The sequence below is a fragment of the Apium graveolens genome, chromosome 8, assembly GCF_009905375.1.
Source record: "Apium graveolens cultivar Ventura chromosome 8, ASM990537v1, whole genome shotgun sequence".
NCBI classification, from domain to species: domain Eukaryota; kingdom Viridiplantae; phylum Streptophyta; class Magnoliopsida; order Apiales; family Apiaceae; genus Apium; species Apium graveolens.
In genome coordinates this window covers 253,006,169-253,022,127 of record NC_133654.1, presented here as the reverse complement: position 1 = coordinate 253,022,127, position 15,959 = coordinate 253,006,169, and the positions used below count along the sequence as shown (strand labels likewise).

At 36.3% G+C, this 15,959-nt stretch overlaps 1 non-coding gene across 1 annotated transcript; it reads left to right on the top strand.

The window, feature by feature from the left end:
- The first annotated feature begins 9,296 nt into the window (after nucleotides 1-9,296).
- LOC141681869 (small nucleolar RNA R71) lies at nucleotides 9,297-9,403 on the top strand. Its single transcript, XR_012559289.1, has one exon. It is a non-coding gene; the product is annotated as a small nucleolar RNA R71 (small nucleolar RNA).
- The last annotated feature ends 6,556 nt before the right edge of the window (nucleotides 9,404-15,959 follow it).

Genomic DNA, 15,959 nt, shown 5'->3' with positions numbered 1-15,959 from the left:
TGATAGAGGAGACTATACCAATGTCAAATGCTATAACTGTGGTGAGAAAGGCCACATATCTCCTGATTGCAAGAAAGTAAAGGGTGACAAAGGCAAGGCTCTTATCACAAAGAAGAAAAGCTGGACAGACACCTCAGACTCTGAAAGTGAGGAGAACTATGCGTTGATGGCAAATGCTGATAAAGAAAGTGCTGAGAGCAGTTCTGAAGCTGCTGAAATAAAGGTACCTCAGACTACTTATGCTTTTCATACTGATGATATTAATGAGTTGAGAAGATATCTTAAAACCATGTTTGTTAGTTATAGAGATCAAACTTTAACATGTGAAAGATTAACTTTTGAAAATCTTGCTTTTAAGTAAAGAAATGATTTCTTAGAAAAAGAGTTAGTTATGTTCCATCAAACTCGGAAGGATAGAGATGATGCTTTTTATGTTAGGGATGAAGTGCTAAAAATGAATGAATCTCTAAAAACTGAGTTAGAAAAGGAAAGAGAGATTATCAGGACTTGGACTAACTCTGGCAGAACAACTCAAAATTTGCTAAGTAGTGAAAATTGGAAAGAGGGCTTAGGTTATGGAGAGGATAAGAATGATAAAGGAACTGTAGAAATTAAGCCTGCTGTTAAGCAAAAGCCAAAATTAAAACCTGTTAAGTTTGTAACTGTAAAGTCTGATAATGAGAAATCAGAAGTTAAAGAGGAATTAACTTCTGACAAACTAAAACAGGAAAAGACAGTTGAAGTAAACATAAGCTTAATGACTAAGAAGCAGCTTAAGCATAAGCTAAAAGATGTTAAGAATGCAAACAAGATAAAATCACCTAGGAAAAATAGGAATGGAAAGGAAGGTGTGAATAAAAGCAATAATTGTAAGCCTGTTCCTGATACTCCTAGGAAAACGTGTCATAACTGTGGAAGTTCTAACCATCTGGCTTTTTTTGCAGGAAGAATAAGAACATAAACTCCTTACCTTCAAAATCAGGAGTTAAGAGTCAGTCTGTTAGATATAAACCACAAAATTCTTGTTTTCATTGTGGTAGTTTATGGCATTCCATATATACTTGTAAGGAATATCAAATGATGTGGCTCAGGTTCAAGGCTGAAGGATTCAAAGTATTTATAGTATAAAACAGAGCTATTTTGGGTATTAACGGTAAGTCACCAGAGAATTTAAAAATATTTGCTTTATATCTCGAGAAAGGTTTAGAAGTACTTGCCTTATCACAATTGATTCCAATTTCACTTGTACTCATTAAATGCCTCTCTTCAAAACCATTCGTCTACTTTTCCTATGCCTCGATTCTATCTTCCGATCACTTGCTGTATTTTCTACATGTCGATTTCATTCTCTGATCACCTGCTTCCCTTTCCTACGCCTTGCTTACTCTGCCAGGCATCATGGGTATCTATCAATATTCATCTCACATTATTCTAATCGTCACATGGACGTCATAAGGTTTCATCTACCCTTCGTTTTACCCAAATCTGATTTATGGATTGAAAGTTACGCAATAAACAAGTAAACACCGAACATATAGACAGATAATCAATCAACAAGTCACATATAACACGAAACACGCCAAATAATCAATGATATATCATTTGTAAAGGAGTCTCGGTTTGTAAACCGGCTTGGGGGTATTTAAAATGATTTTTAAAACATTTTTCGGAATTAAAACGGGTCGTTGGATCAATTTCGAAGTAATAAACAGGGTTTGGTTAGCCAAATCTGGCTTCAAAATAATTTTATAATAATTATCGAGCCTTGAAAATAATTTAAAATAATATTTTAAAGCTCAAAACTATTTTTGGGAATTTTTAAATTATTTTTAAATAATTAAATCTAATTAAATAATTAATTAAAATCAATTAATAATTAATTTAATCAATTAATCAATTAATTTCTGAATTAATTGACCAATTAATCAATTAATTATTAACTAATTAATGCAGATTTATTTTTGAATTAAAAATAATTTTTTTGGAATTAAAATAATAATTTTTGGAATTTTAAATAATTAAAACAAATTCTGAAATTAATTATAAAAAGAAAATACAATTTTTGTAAATCATGGAAACAGAAATCTGATTTTTGAGTATTTCCAAAACAAGAATATAATTTTTGTATATTTTAAAACCGGAATGTAAGTTTTGTAAATCAGAGAAACCACGGGGGGTCAAACTGCAATTTGCACACCCCGGTCGTCTTCTCCGGCGAACAGCCGGCCGGACTCCATGGCCACCGCCATGGAGCTTTTCCGGCGGCCGAAAATTTCTCAGAAACTCCCCAAAAACTGCAGATTTTAAGTATGAATCACCACGAACCCGATTATGGAATCAGAATCAACAAACAACGCGAGTTTTGGCCGGAAAATTCAACCAAAACTCTCGCCGTCGCTTTTACTCGACTTTCCGATTAGCTTTTCTAGTTATCCTTCATTCAATCCATTGGTATCATTCGATTCCTTGTGCTACGATCTACAAACTGACAACAACCAATTGAACTAAAAACGCTAAACGCATAAACGCCCAAAAATTAATCAAGAACAGCCAAGAACATTCAAACCCTAATTTTAATAATTCGAGAATCAAACCTAAAATTAAACATGTTATTGAACTCCAAATCAAGAGTATAATATACCAAAATGATCAGCATCAAAAACTCTACAACATGCAAGCATCAAAACATACAAATAATAGCTCGAACAAAAATTCATAATTTTAATTTTAAGAAATTCGAATATAAATAATTAAATCAGAAAATACCTCTGAAATCTGCAGTAAAACGGATGAAAGATTTGGATTCTATATTTCAGTAGCTTCGTTTTGAGTATATGTGCGCCAAAATCGGATATCGATAACGCCTCCGAATTTGTGTTTGATTACGAAGAACAAAATATAATTATAGTATTTTCTCTGTAAAAATTCTGTAAATACTGTTTGCAAATGATTTCCCATACAAAATAAAATACGGTAGAGGCTATTTATAATTATGGGAAATTAGTATCCCGTTGGATCATTTCGGATATAAATGGGTACGTTTATTTATAAAAGCTGATCCAAACGGTACCAGTTTTCGAGATAATTATCCAAATCAGTACAATTTGTATTGCGATCTTGGTCTCAACGCCTGGTTACACGTATTGCGAGGTGATAATTGTGATAGTTTAATAAAAAGCTCCCGTTTATCGAAAATACGAGTTTTATTGATTTACCGAAACGAATATTGTATCGAAAATGTTGCGCCGGGACCTGCGCAGGACAAACCGTATGCCGGATCGAAAAAGTCGAAACACGGAAAATACTCGGAATATTGCAATTGGGTTAGGAAGGAGTTCTCGGAAGAGTTTTGGGTTAAAAAAACGTAACTACGGATGACGTCGGTTGGTTCCCGTTTTTATAAAATAGATTTTAAATACCCGGAAAAAGATTTTATAGAATCCATATGATTCCTATAAATTCATAAATCAACATAAAAATAATTAGGAAGATATGACAATTATCTATATTTTATTTTGGACATATAAAAATTAAAATACTCAATTAATATTATTTTTAAATATCCAAGCACAGATAACACTTAACAATTAATTCACAGAATAGATACTGAACACATATAATAATTATTTATTAGCAAAAATAATTACACGATATATCCCGGATATTACAGCATCCACTGTTACAACGAATTAAAAGAATCACAAGATAAACGTATGCTTCCTCTTCTTCGTTATTGCGTGGTAAAAAGGTCTTATTGATCTTCTCTCCTTGTTACTTGTTGTTGAAAACGTCTCCCTAATAGGTTTATATAAGAGTCCACAAGAAACAGCGCCCACAGAAGCCCTTTAGAACTTGAATTCTAAAAATCAGATTCTGAAATTACGAACCCAGGCGGCCGCCTCCTCCTTCCAGGTGGGCGCCTGCTACCAGGCGGTCGCCTGCTCCTTCTAGGCAGGCGCCTACAGGCCTTTTGGAAAAATCCAATTTTTGCTTCTGATTTTGCTAATTTCTTCGCACAACTCCCCGCAACTGATCCCAAGTACTTCCTAAGGCTTATTTTGATGAAATTCTCCTATCTAAACAAGTTATACCCTGAAATGCAAAAACACTCGAAAACGCGTTAAATACACAAAATACTCGAGTTCAAGACATCAATTCAAGCCGTTATAAGACACTCTAAGTGGTATAAAATGCCACTTCTCACACCCCCAAACTTAAATCGATGCTTGTCCTCAAGCAGCACAGACTCAAACTCAGCATAAAAACATGCATGAATGCAAACTATATGAAATGTAGTGATCCGCATCGCGATGACTAAACCAACCAACACATGACATATCAACAAATGCAATTAGGCGACTAGAGATCAATCAAATCATGCAAGCTAACATATAACTAGAAACGTGGTGTGTGCGAATGATTAACAGATATGCTTCGAAACTAGATCAATCACCATAACTTAACTATCCTCAAGGCAATCACAAGATTATACGAAGAATATATTCTAGACACAAAATGACTTATAACACTTCAAGATCATAGGAGTTTATTACGGAATCATGCTTTTATTCAACACATAAACAAATGCTTATTTGATCGCGCAATGAGTGAGGTCCACAAAAGACTTATGCAATGGTATCCATTTAGCGAGCGTTAGGTTAACGGATCCCAGACTATAAAAGCCTTAGGTCACTAGGCACAAATTCCCCTAAGAACTTAATAACTCGAATACCAAATAGCACCCTCGTGATCAATTATGCATTAAACCATATTTTTTTCTTTTTTTTTGTTTTCCTTTTTTTTATTTTTTTTCAATATATTTTTTTTCAATTTCTGAGCAAGTGCGTTTCGCTCCATCTTGCTCAACCCTAGACTACTCATAAAAATATGAGCCGGCTACTAGCCATTTGACGCCTAGCCACAATTAGCAATGAATTCCAATTGTTACTCCAATTTTATCTTTTCATGCATTTTATCATTAAGAGCCTATCATACATTCTAAGCATAAGCAATAGATTAACCTCAAAAACCCTCAAACCATGACAACAATCTAGTCCTTAAGCATACTCTAAGACTTAGTGAAATTACAAGTATTTCTAGCATGCATGCCAACCTAACAAGATTCAACATCACTCTAGCGCTATCACTACATTTGCATCAATATCACATATCAATCGGTAAAGCAACATAAAAGGGATCATGGTATATGCATGAGCTATATGACATGATAAATAAAGCTATAAAATAAAAAAAACTACATGGCAAAAATATGCAACTATATGAACTAAACTAACATGAAAATGCAACTACATGACACACACACAAATATGTTCCTTAACTACCACCCCCAAACTTAAAATCTTCACTATCCCTAGTGAAGGTAATAGAAAGGAACACAGGGTATACCTACTCAGAAGAATCATCATCATCATCATCATCACCCTCAGAGGGTGGAGTGTTAGGAGGTGGATAAGCAGAATCCTCACCAAAAATGGGCCACTGAATGTCAGCTCCAAGGCCTCTAAATGCATTCCCAAGTGCTAGGGTGAGCTCCTGCACAAACCTACTCTGCGACTCATACATCGCATCCATCCTCCTGGAAAGCCTCATGTACTGGACATCAGCTAATCCTGAACCATCTTCTCCCTGGGCTCTCGAAGAACCAGCCTCTCTTTGAGCCTGACTGGACCTAGCCATGGTAGCCCCGGCTGCTGGACGTCCTCCTAGGAGGTGATATCCCAAACCATATGACTCGTGCTCTCCACCCGTCCACTCCTGCATCGCATTCCGCGTCGTTGAATCAATAGGAGCGGCCGGCATCTGCAACTGCTCATAAGAAGGCCAATGGACTTCAACTGCCTTGCACAGATTTGTGATAATAGAGGCATATAGGATATTGTATTGCGACTTCCCCCCTCAAAAACTTCAAAATCCCTTAGTAGATGAAATCACCAAGGTCCACATAATACTCTTCATTCAGAATCCCCCACAACAACCTGGCTCTCTCAACTGTAACTTCATGTGCATGCGAAGAAGGAAGAATATTAGCACAAATAAATGCATTCCAAGCACGAGCATACCTGTTCATTGTGATAGCAGGAAAAGAACGATAATCATTGGATCCCCTCATAAACTTCCACACCGTGCCCGGCTGACAGAGAGTAGCAATAATCAAGTCTGAGTCAAAATCTTCAGAGGCATTTTCATTCCAATTCTCCTCCTGTGGTTTCCTTTGTCGCTACCCAATAACCCGGCGAATCACCTCGGGATGATAATCAACAGTAAGCTCACGAACAATAGAAAACCCATTCTTGTCGGCCATGGCGTTCGTATAAAACTCGCGAACAACACTCATCGGGACCGCCTCAGGTGTCTCGCAGAAGGTCATCAATCCCTTCTCTGCAATCTTCAGTAATAATTCATCATCCCTCCCCGATGGCAAAAACCCCTCTCCTTCATAATCGGTTTAGTAAGCAGCTTGGTATACTCCTCTTCAGCAGCTCTATCCAACAATCGGGGCCTCGCAGCAATGCTCCTCAACGAATCAGTAGCAGTCGGATTGCTGCTGCTGCTACCCATAGTTCTCAATCTCTTTGGTGCCATGAAAACTGAAAATAAGGGCTTGAGAGTTTGTGTTTTGTGTGTAGGAGAGAGTTTGAGATCTGAAAGTATATGAGATGTGTAATATAAGGTTGTATGTATATATAGGGTAGGCTTAGGGTTAGAAATTGATTTGGAGTGGGATTGTGGCTAATTTGTAGGATGAAAATTGTGGGTAATAGGGATTGTGGTCTGTGGTGTTTTTGTTTTTCTGTTTTTATCTTTTTTTTATAGGCTGAAAGTGATTTTTTTCAAAAATCAGGTCTGCAGGCGGTCGCCTGGCACCAGCAGGAGGGTGACTGCTAACACGCGGCCGCCTGGTCCTAGCAGGAGGGCGCTTTCTAGGTCTCTGGAAAAATATTTTTTCTGCCACATTTTTCTGATTTTTTTTTTAGGTTTTTGGATAAAGTACTACAATTTAAGGGTTCATATGGTCTCATATCTTGGGTTGCCTCCCAAGAAGCGCTTCTTTTACGTCATTAGCTTGACGTGGAGTAATGCGATCAAGTTGACAATAAAACGGCACTAACCACTTCACGGTTTGCCGAATCCCCATAATAGTGCTTCAATCTCTGACCATTTACTTTGAATGCTTGGCCCGGATCGTTCTCAAAAATCTCCACCGCTCCATTTGGAAACACAGTTTTGACGATAAATGGTCCAGACCACCTTGATTTCAACTTTCCTGGAAAAAGTCGGAGACAAGAATTGAATAGAAGAACTCGTTACCCCGGCACAAATGACTTAGGAGATAGCTTCTTGTCATGCCACTTTTTTACTTTTTCCTTGTATATTTTGTTATTTTCGTACGCTTGAAGTCGAAATTCATTAAGTTCATTTAACTGAAGCATTCACTTCTTCCCAGCTGCATCTAGATCAAGGTTTAACTTCTTCAATGCCAAATAAGCCTTATGCTCAAGCTCCGCAGGTAAATGACATCCATTACCATAGACAAGTTGAAACGGGGACATCCCAAGTGGAGTCTTGTATGCTGTTCTATAAGCCCAAATAGCTTCATCGAGCTTCAAAGACCAATCTTTCCTTGACGGACAAACGACTTTCTCTAGAATGCGCTTGATCTCTCTATTCGACACTCCAGCTTGACCATTAGTTTGTGGATGATAGGCAGTAGCGATGCGATGATTCACATTGTAGCATTGCATCATAGAAGTGAACTTACGATTGCAGAAATGCGACCCTTCATCACTTATGATAACTCATGGCATTCCAAACCTTGTGAATATCTGTTTATGAAGAAAACTCAACACTACCTTTGCATCATTAGTCGACAGAGCCTTGACTTCTACCCATTTCGAGACATAATCGACTGTCAGCAAGATGTACTGATTATTGCAGGATGAGATAAATGGTCCCATGAAATTGATTCCCCAAACATCAAAGACCTCAACTTCAAGCATCACATTTAAAGGCATCTCATCCTTTTTGGTAAGATTCCCAACTCTTTGGCAACGATCACACCTTAAACGAACTGATGTGCATCCTTAAACAACGTAGGCCAGAAAAAACCTGCTTGAAGAATACGAGTTGTTGTCTTTTCACCACCATAATGTCCACCATAAACTGTGGAATGACAGTCTCGTAATATCCCCTCCGTCTCACAGAATGGGATACATCTCCTGATGATCTGGTCAGCTCCTTGTCTAAAAAAATATGGTTCATCCCACATGCACCACTTCACCCCATGCAGAAACTTCTTCTTTTAAGCCACATTCATGTTAGGAGGCATTATATTGCTAACAAGATAATTCACAATGTCTGCGAACCATGGCTCTTCATCTTGAATTGTGAACAACTGCTCATCCGGAAAAGATTCGTTGATCAATGTCTTATCATGTGAAGTAGAATCAGGATTCTCCAATCTAGAGAGATGGTCAGCTACTTGATTTTCAATACATTTTCGATCCTTGATTTCTAACTCAAATTCCTGTAGCAAGAGCACCCAACGAATAAGTCTAGGCTTCGAATCCTTCTTTGAGACCAAATAGCGGATGGCATCGTGATCAGTGAATACTTAAATTCCGATTTGATTTTCCAAGGTCTTGATAGAAACAACCTGACTTTTGCACAACAGCTTTAACTCCTCGAAGTCAGCACTAGAAGGTGGAGCAACACCTCTTCGTTGAGGATATGATTGCCTTTGAGCATATTGCTGAGGTTGCTGGAATCCAGGTGGATTAAACTGTTTACTTGCAGCTTGCTGATATGGTTGCTGAACAACATTCTGATTATTGCTCCAGCTGAAATTGGGATGATTTCTGTTATTAGGATGATAAGTAGCGGGCACAGGCTGCTGCGGTTGCTGATAATTATTCATATACTGAACAGATTCATTAACAAGAGAACACTGATCCGTAGCATGAGAGCCTGTACAAAGCTCACAGACAATAGCTATTTGATTGACTCCATAGTTAGCTAAAGAATCGACCTTCATAGACAACGCTTGGAGCTGCGCTGCAATAGCTGTAGCTACATCAACTTCCAGAATACCTGCTACCTTCCCAGACATCATCCTTTGAGTTGGGTTTTGATACTCGTTTGCAGCCATAGTTTCAATGAGATTATAGGCTTCAGTATAGCTTTTGTCCCACAAAGCGCCTCCAGAAGCTGTATCGAGCATGGGCCTCGATTGGGCCCCCAAACCATTATAGAACCCAGTGATCACCGTCCAGTCAGGCATACCATGATGTGGATACTTTCGCAACATCTCCTTGTAGCGCTCCCAAGCTTCGCACAAAAATTCTCCTTGTTGTTGCGCAAACTGAGTAAGAGCACTCCTCATAGCTGCAGTCTTGGCTATTGGATAGAACTTCACCAGAAACTTTTGTGCGAGATTTTCCCAAGTAGTGATGGACCCAGCTGATAAAGAATGTAACCAGTCCTTAGCTTTGTCCCTCGGAGAGAATGGGAAAAGCCTCAGCTTGATAGCCTCATCAGAACACCATTATATTTGAAAGTACTACAGATCTCGACAAAATTCCTGATATGCATGTTGGGATCTTCAGTCGCAACACCTCCGAAAGAAACAGAATTCTGCACCATCTGAATAGTGCCCGGCTTGATTTCAAAAGTATTTGCCTGAATAGCCGGATGAATGATGTTTGACTGAATGTCATCAATTTTAGGCCGAGAAAAATCCATAAGAGCTGGATCGGCTTGAACTATACGATCACCCATTGTTACAAGTTCTTTCTTTTCACTCTCTTTATCCGAATCTTCAAAACTATCTTCTTCGAAAAGCCAAGAGTTGTATCTGTCTCCTCATCCGTATCTAGATTTCTCTTGCGGGTGCGAGAACATGTTTGCATAAACGCTCGCTAGAGTACCTGAAACACAACCGGAAGCAATAAGTAATAAGTCTTAATCAATGAATCCTAATGACCACTGATGGCAAGTACATAGACTAAACAAATCAACACCGAGTCCCCAGCAGCGACACCAAAAACTTGTTAGGCACAAAGCATGCGCTAAATAAATCACACAAGTATACGTGTTCGCAAGTAGTATAGAATGATTTCTAGTTCGTTCCCACAGAGACCCTGATTAATTATATTTAATTAACACTTACTCACCAATGTATGGTTACTTTTCAATGTCAAGACAATAACAATTAAGATTGATTAACTAATATTAACTACGAGAATTAAACACTTGAATTAACAATATTAAACACACATGAGACCATAACTTCATTACTACTTCATTCAATAATTATTGTTATTACCCTTAGCATATAATGGTAATGATATTAATCGAACAACACGAAACTGATAAACGCCAACTTTCGTTGTACGGATACCATTCTACCAAGCATCCACAATTAAGATAGAAGTTGAATAGGCATCAATTATGTTGAGAACCTATATGTCTACAAAATTTGACAACATAACGATTTAAGCGCAAGTTATTCATTATGATTACACAGGGCAAGTAAAACGGTTAGAGTTATCCACTAATCATGCATACAATACATGAACCTATGCTAGCATGGCAAGTTCTAAATCTCAAGATTCACTGTCGCTTCACAAGAGATTAACAGGCTATCTTACATGTTCGCGACGCACATAAGACAAATAAGCACAACCTATGCTAGATATCATACAATCACTACATACCAAGGTATTAAACAATTAACTAAAGAAATCCATAGTAAATCCGTTATGATCCCATGATCACGATTAGCCCATGATAGAACTCATCGTCACCATGGGTTCATATGAAAACATGATAATAACACAAAGATATAAACTAATAAAAATACTTATTAAAAACAGAGTACGTCACAAGAGTATTAAGGTTCAAAGACTAAAGAAAACTAGCATTCACTGTTACAACGAATTAAAAGAATCACAAGATAAATGTATGCTTCCTCTTCTTCGTTGTTGCGTGGTAAAAAGGTCTTCTTGATCTTCTCTCCTTGTTACTTGTTGTTGAAAACGTCTCCCTAATAGGTTTATATAAGAGTCCACAAGAAACAGCGCCCACAGAAGCCCATTAGAACTTGAATTCTAAAAATCAGATTCTGAAATTACGAACCCAGGCGGCCGCCTCCTCCTTCCAGGTGGGCGCCTGCTACCAGGCGGTCGCCTGCTCCTTCCAGGCAGGCGCCTACAGGCCTTTTGGAAAAATCCAATTTTTGCTTCTGATTTTGCTAATTTCTTCGTACAACTCCCCGCAACTGATCCCAAGTACTTCCTAAGGCTTATTTTGATGAAATTCTCCTATCTAAACAAGTTATACCCTGAAATGCAAAAACACTCGAAAACGCGTTAAATACACAAAATACTCGAGTTCAAGACATCAATTCAAGCCGTTATAAGACGCTCTAAGTGGTATAAAATGCCACTTATCAGCGGTCTTGGTCTCAGTGCTTTGGGTACACGTACTACAAGATGATAATTATAATAGTTTAATAAAAAGATCATGTTTCTCGAAAACACGGGTTTATCGATTTACTGAAATGAATTTTGTATCGAAAATATCACGTCGGGACCTGCACGGGGAAAACCGTACGCCAGATCGAAAAAGTCAAAACATGGAAAATGCTCGAAATATTGCAATTAGGTTAGGAAGGAGTTCTCGGAAGAGTTTCGGGTTGTAAGAACGTAAGAACGGTTGAAGTCGGTTGGTTCCCGATAATACAAAATAGTTTTTAATTACTCGGAAAAAAATAATTTATTAAATCCATAAATCTTTTATAAAATTATAAAAAAACATAAAAATTAATAGAAATATATGGCAATTATCTATACTTTATTTTGGACATATAAAAATTAAAATACTCAAATTATATCATTTTTAAATATCCAACCACATATGCCACTAAATAAATATTTCACAGAATAAATAAAATAAATACAGAATATACAGCAAAAATAATTACACGTTATGTCCCAGATATTACATCACTTCCATTTTCTCAGGTTGATCCCTCAACCTTACAACTTTTCATAAACTTTTACTCGCAGCATCACTCATTACTTAACAGCCTCTTGTTGACATCATATTCTATTAGTTGCTCATATAACTCAACTCAAGCCTCCATTTTATATATAATGGAGCTAAATTAGTCTTCATGAGTATACACATATAAACACCTATGAACCTGCTATACGTGTGGCGGTGAAGCCAACTCACTTACACTTATCATGTCTATTCCAAAAGGACCAGCATAATGCGTACTAATTCTCTTTTCTTTCTCATTCTAGTAATTCATACTCATGAACATTTGCAATAGTTACTGGTTATTGAACCTCATTCCCACATGTTTCTTTATTCAATTAACTTAGTATTTAATCACTTCCAATCGCCTTCGAGGCTCTTTGATCGTTCCCTAATTAATCTTCTAGTCCATCTGCGAATGGTACACTAAGACCATGGCTTATTCAATTTCTGACGTTCTCAAAATTACTTTAGAATTAAGAATCAACGAGAAAGTCTTGACTGAATATGATTGACGCACAAACTTATCACCATATCTTATTTTCCTTGAATCACAATCGAGTACATTCACCGAGCAAAAATCTCTTACTATTTAGAAGAAAATATACTAACCCGGAGGCATCACCATCATATTCAAAGCCATATTATCATTTATTTTGGTTCTAAAAAGTTCTCATACGAAACTGACTGCAATGCTTTCTTTGACATCTAGTTATATATAACGTTTATTCTTTCTTTGTGCCATATTATCAGAAAGTCTTATTTGTCATCTAGGTCTTGTATCATATACTCGGAGTAGCTTGAATCTCTTGAGTTATCGAGGTTTAACTATATTCCCATCTTTTAGTTTTGTCTTACCTGATGTTCGTTCATCTAGGAGTGGTATATACTATTCTGGTTCAACATAATTTATCATTTTCTGAATAATCCTAGCAAATCTCAAGTCAAACAATATTGATCATTTACAATCAATTTTTGGATCTGATGACATACCACCATTTCTTCAAGCAGGAACTAACCCACTTTTTGGACAAACTGTTTATTAATAAAAAAGAATGATTAGGTTTGGATAACATATCGATAATGATGTAGTTAACGCTTTCCTCACTTTTGATTCTCAGGTGACTTCACTACGACGTCTCTTGGAGAAATGTATCCATCTATTATTTGATGTCCCGCCTTAACTCTTGGGGAGGTATAACATTCATTTACATGTTCCCCCTGGTTTCTCTCCATATCTGGTCATTAGATATTTTCTTTTAGCCTTCGGTACTTAATAGTATACCTGGGATGCATTCTTTATCTCAATTTACAAATGTTTCCTAAATTTTTCATCTTACTTGTATCCCTCATATTACCCATATCGTACCTATATCGTGGAATTTTATAAAGTTTCTTTATCATCCTTTTGATTCCCCTTTCTTTCCTATTTCCACTCTTCATTCTCATAGCTCATTCAAAACCGAATTCTTGATATTAATACTCATTTTAATGTCATATCAAATTAGATATCAATACGAACTTTGATGCTCACAACATCTCATACCGAAGTAAACATCAATCATCTATATTAATACCACTTTGATATTTAACAACAACTTAAGTATCAACATCACTCAGAAACTGAATTAAAACTTTATCTCACATTTTATCCCAAACAGAAATACTGGATAAATCATTTATTGTATGATTATAAAAATAATTTAAAAACAAGACGTCCTTTAATAAAACTTTATTGCAGATGATAAAATCTCTTTGATTGTCTAATAAAATCCATATTGGTGTAATTATTAATCTCTTCTTTATTCCACCTCCCTTCTTCCTTTCCTTCATTCCTTCTCTTTGTTCTATCTTAAATCTTTAGTTCTTGGAAACATTCTTCTCACTTGTCCATACATATAAGTTTTTATTTCTCTTGTCCATTATAAAGGGCATATTCATCCAAGTAAAGCTTCACACACTTGTAGCAATTTCTGAATTCTGCTGGTGTCCTTACCTTCTTCAAATTCCTCATTGCTTTAATTTCGTATTTGAAAGTCACATCAAAATTTGAATTAATCTAATTGGAATCGGTTTCTATCTAATTGACCATTAATTGGTAAAATTAACCAAATAACTTACTTAATTGATCAATTGCACCAAGTGATGACTAGCTAAATGAAATCAAAGACCAATTATATATAGTCGGATTGGCTGTAACAACCTCTTTCAAGAACCGGAATCATAGTTATTTGGAGTATCAACAGGAATATCAATAACACAAGGAAGTATACTTTTTATCTTTAAAAGTAGGGTATTTTCCGAAAATGTGGGCAGCATCTCCTTTATATTCTTGACTACCAATCGGACTCATGCCGACACCAACAATCAATCCACAATTATACCAATCACTGCCACCTTCTAAACTTACCATTTAACCACCACATATAATACTAACTAGTACCACTCATATTCTTATTATACCCCATATTTTCTCATTTCTTTTGATTATAACAGAATATCACTAATGAGTACAATTACAAATTATTCTAAAATTCTTCTAGTTCGTGTTTCAAATCAAGCTCTCTAATTAATAATTCATCCATCCTTGACAATATACACTTGTTTTTATTAGTTAACTTGTTCAATTTTTGATAACCAACACATGGTCTCAACCAACACTCTTATAATCTTGTGAAAGAATTCCTTTGGTTTTAAAGCATTATTTCTTAAAAATTATTGCAGTTAAACCACCATACCTTCATCTCCACTTATGTCTTTCCATACTGAACCTTCTTTGTTGGCCCAGTTATGAGCATCAAATTTACCATAACTCACTTACTTGAGTGGGAAAGCTCAACCATTCCTTGTAGTACATACTCAAAGTTTATTCGTAACTAGCATTTCTTCGATCTTGAACCTTCATGGCAAGTATCTCCAACATGATTGAGGTATGCTTCATCTTCACCACGTATTAATCGATTATCTGGTTATTATTAATAATTTCTTCATTCGATTCCGCTGTCCAATCAATCATTTTCCTCATCTGATATACACAGCTTTACTTTCTTACTTATCTAGTTAATTTACCTCATACGGTTTGCTAACTACTTCCCTTCATGCCAAAATCTCAGACTTGAACGTATCATGTATACAAATTTCTGCCTCTGATTTGATGTCCTCGTAACGACCACGTTATTGGCATAATGGTTCTTCTTTGCACGTAAATGTCCACCATTTCTTGGTTTACAATTATCCATACTCATCATATAACTCCATCTGCTACACAGGTTCATTTCACTTCCTTTTAAAACATTCAATGAATAGACCTTACACAAGAAAGGAATTTGTGTATATGATTCTAATTGGAATCTTTTTGTAAAGGATAACAGTATAAGGAAACAATCGGAAGGATCCATAAATCAAGAAATCATAATTGAAGAGGAAAGAAAGAATGATAATTTGAATATGAGTGAGACAACCATATTTGTACTCAAGATGGCCAGTTTTTCATACTATATGGCATACAACACATGATTAGGTGGCGTCCCACCAAACTTTTTGTCATTTCGACAAAGCGTCACACCATAACACTGTTTATCTCAGTCTGAAAATAAGACTTGAGGGAAAAATGATTTTGAAAGGAATACAACAATTTTCTTATCACCTCATAGATCTAATTATGAACGAAGTTCATACTTTATTCAATATTCATAAAAATGAATGGTATTATTGGAAAAGAATGACAGCATAGGTCACCATTTACATTTCATCTATTTACATCTTCAACGCTGATTCGATCAATATATTCCAATCCGAGTCATATATTAACTTTAGAAAGTTCTCTGAAATGCTTTCTTAAATCGATCATTAGAATAAATTTCCATGTACCGGGTCTTGTATCTTTAGCATCGCGCTTC